Source organism: Fundulus heteroclitus, chromosome 11 (assembly GCF_011125445.2).
Source record: "Fundulus heteroclitus isolate FHET01 chromosome 11, MU-UCD_Fhet_4.1, whole genome shotgun sequence".
In the NCBI taxonomy this organism is placed as follows: domain Eukaryota; kingdom Metazoa; phylum Chordata; class Actinopteri; order Cyprinodontiformes; family Fundulidae; genus Fundulus; species Fundulus heteroclitus.
Window position 1 is genome coordinate 9610872 of NC_046371.1, and position 7825 is coordinate 9618696.

A 7825-nucleotide genomic window follows, 5' to 3' on the forward strand; every position below is an offset into this window, starting at 1 on the left:
ACAACAACTGAGAGTGGAATGGGTAAATTAAACAGTTTAAGTTTTTAAAGGGGCAAATTAATCCAGCAAAGTAAGGAGACCATTGTTATAATGTGAAATCAGTTAATCAGGGGAGGAGGAGTAGCTGATACTGGGAAAGATGCCTATAGCTCATGTTAGAACAGATAAATTACTATTATTATATAAACTTAATAGTGAACCTCAGAAAATTTTCAAATATGTATTCTTGAATGTAAATGTTTTCTTTTGATTTCAGCTATAGCCTTAAAGTGCTTCAACTGCAGAGATGAACGTTGTTTGAGTCCACACACCAAGACATGTGGCCCAGGGGAGAGGTGTATAACAGCTTTTATCAATGGTATGCTTTTCTATGTTTGACAAGTTTCCCTTTGTGACAAAATCTAGTTCATGTGCACTAACAAATATATTTCGACTATGCAGCTACCACAGGCGGACATACTATAACCCAAATCTACAAGGACTGTGGTGTACTGTCTCTGTGTCAGAAATCAGGCATTCAGACCTATTCAGCAAACATGGGATTCCAAAGTGTAATTGCATCTGCTGAGTGTTGTGACTATGACATGTGCAACTCAAAAACTCTGAAACGTAAGTCTGGTGTAATCAAAGATTCATGTTTGTAATGTAACGTTTTATTCTGCTACTTAAAAAAATCTATTTATTCTATTAGTGCCCCCTGCACAAAACATAGAAAACAATCACAGATGTTTTATTGTGGATCAGGAAACTTCACAACACGACTCAACAGTAAGATGTTCGGAATTGGAGACCAACTGCTTTTCAGCAACTTGTAAGTTTTCCCAATTAAGCATGTGATATATCATAATTAAAATTTTGTCCAGACATTTTTGTCTTTATTTTACCTCAAGAACTCTAAATTTTAATAATTGGTCATAATATATTTAAATTCATTGATGGATAAATATGAACAAGTGGCTCTTGTTTGTGATCCAATAGTAGAGCCATTCTGAAAGGATATCCTTGAAAAAATAATTCAAATGATGATTGGAATAATCTGTTTCTTGTGGCGTTTTATATTAGATTGATAGAGAGCACATGATGTGAACTGCAAAACAATAATTAATGTATTTGAATTGTCTTTTAAATTCTATATATTGGAAAAGGGTTACTTTATTGTTTTAAAATAGACAAATTAAAGTATGCTGAGAACAGAGAACTGTTTTATGCAGTTTTTTTTCTTTATCCCATAGTTACTCAAGGGGGCAGAAACTTTCCAAGGCTGGGCTGTGTGTCTCCAAATATATGTACAGCTGCTAAGGGCCTGAAAAAATTACCATTCCTGGAAAATATAGGTTCAATCAAAAGTGGACCAAGCTGTTGTGAAGGTAATGCATGTAATAATGGAAATCGTCCAACTAGTCCAACAACCACTACTGAAGCAACCAGAACCACAACTGCCCCACAAACAACCACAACCATGGCTTCAAGCAATACATATACTGCCCCCACAACAACTATGGCACCAACAACCAGTATTGCAACAACCGCTCCACCAACAACCACAACTATGGCTTCAACTACTACATCTACTGCCCCCACAACTGCAGCACCAACAACCACAACTGCTCCACCAACAACCACAACTATGATTTCAACCACTGCATCTACTGCCCCAACAACAACTGCAGCACCAACACCCACTACTGCAGCAACAAAAACTGCTCCACCAACAACCATAACCATGGCTTCAACCACGACATCTACTGTCCCCACAAAAACTACAGCACCAACAACCACAATTGCAGCAACAACAACAACTGTTCCACCAACAACCACAACTGTGGCTTCAACCATTACATCTAGTGTTCCCACAACAACTACAGCACCAACAACCACAATTGCAGCAACAACAACAACTGTTCCACCAACAACCACAACTATGGCTTCAACCACTACAACTAGTGTTCCCACAACAACTGCAGCAACAACTATGACTACTGCAGCAACAACCACTACAAAGTCTTCCCCACTAACAACCACAACTATGGCTTCAACCACTACATCTAATGCCCAGACAACAACTACAGCACAAACAACCACTACTACAGCAACAACGACAACTTCACCACCAACAACCAAAGCTGCTACACCAACAACCACAACCATGGCTTCAACCACTACATCTACTTCCCCCACAACAACTGTCGCATCAACAACCAGTATTGCAACAACCGCTCCACCAACAACCACAATTGCAGCAACAACAACAACTGTTCTACCAACAACCACAACTATGGCTTTAACAACTACATCTAGTGTTCCCACAACAACTGCAGCAACCACTACCACTGCTGCAGCAACAACGAAAACTGCTCCACCAACCACCACAACCGTGGCTTCAACCACTACATCTACTGCCCCCACAACAACCGCTCCACCAACAACCACAATTGCAGCAACAACAACAACTGTTCTACCAACAACCACAACTATGGCTTCAACCACTACATCTAGTGTCCCCACAACAACTGCAGCAACAACTACCACTACTGCAGCAACAACCACGAAGTCTTCTCCACCAACAACCACAACTATGGCTTCAACCACTACTTCTAATGCCCAGACAACAACTAAAGCACAAACAACCACTACTGCAGCAACAACGACAACTTCACCACCAACAACCACAACTGCTCCACCAACAACCACAACCATGGCTTCAAACAATACATATACTGCCCCCACAACAACTGTCGCACCGACAACCAGTATTGCAACAACCGCTCCACCAACAACCACAACTATGGCTTCAACTACTACATCTACTGCCCCCACATCTGCAGCACCAACAACCACAACTGCTCCACCAACAACCACAACTATGGCTTCAACCACTACATCTAATGCCCAGACAACAACTACAGCACAAACAACCACTACTACAGCAACAACGACAACTTCACCACCAACAACAAAAGCTGCTACACCAACAACCACAACCATGGCTTCAACCACTACATCTACTTCCCCCACAACAACTGTCGCATCAACAACCAGTATTGCAACAACCGCTCCACCAACAACCACAATTGCAGCAACAACAACAACTGTTCTACCAACAACCACAACTATGGCTTTAACAACTACATCTAGTGTTCCCACAACAACTGCAGCAACCACTACCACTGCTGCAGCAACAACGAAAACTGCTCCACCAACCACCACAACCGTGGCTTCAACCACTACATCTACTGCCCCCACAACAACCGCTCCACCAACAACCACAATTGCAGCAACAACAACAACTGTTCTACCAACAACCACAACTATGGCTTCAACCACTACATCTAGTGTCCCCACAACAACTGCAGCAACAACTACCACTACTGCAGCAACAACCACGAAGTCTTCTCCACCAACAACCACAACTATGGCTTCAACCACTACTTCTAATGCCCAGACAACAACTAAAGCACAAACAACCACTACTGCAGCAACAACGACAACTTCACCACCAACAACCACAACTGCTCCACCAACAACCACAACCATGGCTTCAAACAATACATATACTGCCCCAACAACAACTGTCGCACCGACAACCAGTATTGCAACAACCGCTCCACCAACAACCACAACTATGGCTTCAACTACTACATCTACTGCCCCCACATCTGCAGCACCAACAACCACAACTGCTCCACCAACAACCACAACTATGGCTTCAACCACTACATCTAATGCCCAGACAACAACTAAAGCACAAACAACCACTACTGCAGCAACAACAACTACTCCGCCAACAACCACAATTATGGCTTCAACTACTGCATCTACTGCCCCCACAAAAACTACAGCACCAACAACCACAATTTCAGCAACAACAACATCTGTGCCACCAACAACCACAACTGTGGCTTTAACCACTACATCTAGTGTTCCCACAAAAACTACAGGACTGACAACCACTACTGCAGCAACAACAACAACTGTTCCACCAACAACCACAACTATGGCTTCAACCACTACATCTAATGCTCAGACAACAACTAAAGCACAAACAACCACTACTGCAGCAACAACGACAACTTCACCACCAACAACCACAACTGCTCCACCAACAACCACAACCATGGCTTCAAACAATACATATACTGCCCCCACAACAACTGTCGCACCAACAACCAGTATTGCAACAACCGCTCCACCAACAACCACAACTAAGGCTTCAACTACTACATCTACTGCCCCCACATCTGCAGCACCAACAACCACAACTGCTCCACCAACAACCACAACTATGGCTTCAACCATTACATCTAATGCCCAGACAACAACTAAAGCACAAACAACCACTACTACAGCAACAACGACAACTTCACCACCAACAACCAAAGCTGCTACACCAACAACCACAACCATGGCTTCAACCACTACATCTACTTCCCCCACAACAATTACAGCACCGACAACCACTTCTGCAGCAACAACAACAACTGTTCCACCAACAACCACAACAATGGCTTCAACCACTACATCTAGTGTCCCCATAACAACTACAGCACCAACAACCACAATTGCAGCAACAACAACAACTGTTCTACCAACAACCACAACTATGGCTTTAACAACTACATCTAGTGTTCCCACAACAACTGCAGCAACAACTACCACTGCTGCAGCAACAACGAAAACTGCTCCACCAACCACCACAACCGTGGCTTCAACCACTACATCTACTGCCCCCACAACAACCGCTCCACCAACAACCACAATTATGGCTTCAACTACTGCATCTACTGCCCCCACAACTGCAGCATCAAAAACCACTAATGCAGCAACGACAACAACAAGTGCTCCACCAACAACCACAACTATGGCTTCAACCACTACATCTACTGCCCCCACAACAACTGCAGCACCAACAACCACTACTGCAGCAACAACAACTACTCCGCCAACAACCACAATTATGGCTTCAACTACTGCATCTACTGCCCCCACAAAAACTACAGGACCGACAACCACTACTGCAGCAACAACAACAACTGTTCCACCAACAACCACAACTATGGCTTCAACCACTACATCTAGTGTTCCCACAACAACTGCAACAACAACTACCACTACTGCAGCAACAACCACGAAGTCTTCTCCACCAACAACCACAACTATGGCTTCAACCACTACATCTAATGCCCAGACAACAACTAAAGCACAAACAACCACTACTGCAGCAACAACGACAACTTCACCACCAACAACCACAACCATGGCTTCAAACAATACATATGCTACCCCCACAACAACTGTCGCACCAACAACCAGTATTGCAACAACCGCTCCACCAACAACCACAACTATGGCTTCAACTACTACATCTACTGCCCCCACATCTGCAGCACCAACAACCACAACTGCTCCACCAACAACCACAACTATGGCTTCAACCAATACATCTAATGCCCAGACAACAACTAAAGCACAAACAACCACTACTGCAGCAACAACAACTACTCCGCCAACAACCACAATTATGGCTTCAACTACTGCATCTACTGCCCCCACAAAAACTACAGCACCAACAACCACAATTTCAGCAACAACAACAACTGTGCCACCAACAACCACAACTGTGGCTTCAACCACTACATCTAGTGTTCCCACAACAACTACAGGACCGACAACCACTACTGCAGCTACAACAACAATTGTTCCACCAACAACCACAACTATGGCTTCAACCACTACATCTAGTGTTCCCACAACAACTGCAGCAACAACTACCACTACTGCAGCAACAACCACAAAGTCTTCTCCACCAACATCCACAACTATGGCTTCAACCACTACATCTAATGCCCAGACAACAACTAAAGCACAAACAACCACTACTGCAGCAACAACGACAACTTCACCACCAACAACCACAACTGCTCCACCAACAACCACAACCATGGCTTCAACCAATACATATACTGCCCCCACAACAACTGTCGCACCAACAACCAGTATTGCAACAACTGCTCCACCAACAACCACAACTATGATTTCAACCACTGCATCTACTGCCCCAACAACACCTGCAGCACCAACACCCACTACTGCAGCAACAACAACTGCTCAACCAACAAACACCACCATGGCTTCAACCACTACATCGACTGCCCCCACAACAACTGGGAGTGGAATGGGTAAATTAAACAGTTTAAGTTTTTATAGGGGCAAATTAATCCAGCAGAGTACGGAGACCATTGTTATAATGTAAAATCAGTTAATCAGGAGAGGAGGAGTAGCTGATACTGGGAAAGGTGTCTATATCTCATGTTAGAACAGCTAAATTACTATTATTATATAAACTTTAAATAGTGAACCTCAGAAAATTTTCAAATATGTATTCTTGAATGTAAATGTTTTCTTTTGATTTCAGCTATAGCCTTGCAGTGCTTCAACTGCAGAGATGAACGTTGTTTGAGTCCACACACCAAGACTTGTGGCCCAGGGGAGAGGTGTATAACAGCTTTTATCAATGGTATGCTTTTCTATGTTTGACAAGTTTCCCTTTGTGACAAAATCTAGTTCATGTGCACTAACAAATATACTTGGACTATGCAGCTACCACAGGCGGACGTATTATAACCCAAATCTACAAGGACTGTGGTGCATTGTCTCTGTGTCAGAAATCAGGCCTTCAGACTTATTCAGCAAACATGGGGTTCCAAAGTGTAATTGCATCTGCTGAGTGTTGTGACTATGACATGTGCAACTCAAAAACTCTGAAACGTAAGTCTGGTGTAATCAAAGATTCATGTTTGTAATGTATTGTTTCATTCTGCTACTTAAAAAAAATCTATTTATTCTTTTAGCGCCCCCTGCACAAAACATAGAAAACAATCACAGATGTTTTATTGTGGATCAGGAAACTTCACAACAGGACTCAACAGTAAAATGTTCGAAATTGGAGACCAACTGCTTTTCAGCAACTTGTAAGTTTTCCCAATTAAGCATGTGATAAATTATATTTTAAATACTGTCCAGACATTTTTGTCTTTGTTTTACCTGAAGAATTATACATTTAAATAATTGGTGATAATATATTTAAATTCATTGATGGATAAATATGAACAAGTGGCTGGTGTTTGTGATCCAATAGTAGAGTCATTCTGAAAGGATATATTTGAAAAAATAATTCAAATGATGATTGGAATAATCTGTTTCTTGTGGCGTTTTATATTAGATTGATAGAGAGCACATGATGTGAACTGCAAAAAAATAATTAATGTATTTGAATTGCCCTTTAAATTCAATATATTGGAAAAGGGTTACTTTATTGTTTTAAAATAGACAAATTAAAGTATGCTGAGAACAGAGAACTGTTTTATGCATTTTTTTTCTTTATCCCATAGTTACTCAAGGCGGCAGAAACTTTCCAAGGCTGGGCTGTGTGTCTCCAAATATATGTACAGCTGCTAAGGGCCTGAAAAAATTACCATTCCTGGAAAATATAGGTTCAATTAAAAGTGGACCAAGCTGTTGTGAAGGTAATGCATGTAATAATGGAAATCGTCCACCTAGTCCAACAACCACTACTGAAGCAACCACAACCACCACTGCCCCACCAACAACCACAACTATGGCTTCAAATACTACATCTGCTGCCCCCACAACTGCAGCATTAACAACCACAACTGTTCAACCAACAACCACAACAATGGCTTCAACCACGACATCTACTGCCCCCACAACAACTACAGCACCAGCAACGACAACTTCACCACCAACAACCAAAACTGCTCCAACAACAACTACAACCATGGCTTCAACCACTACATCTACTGTCCCC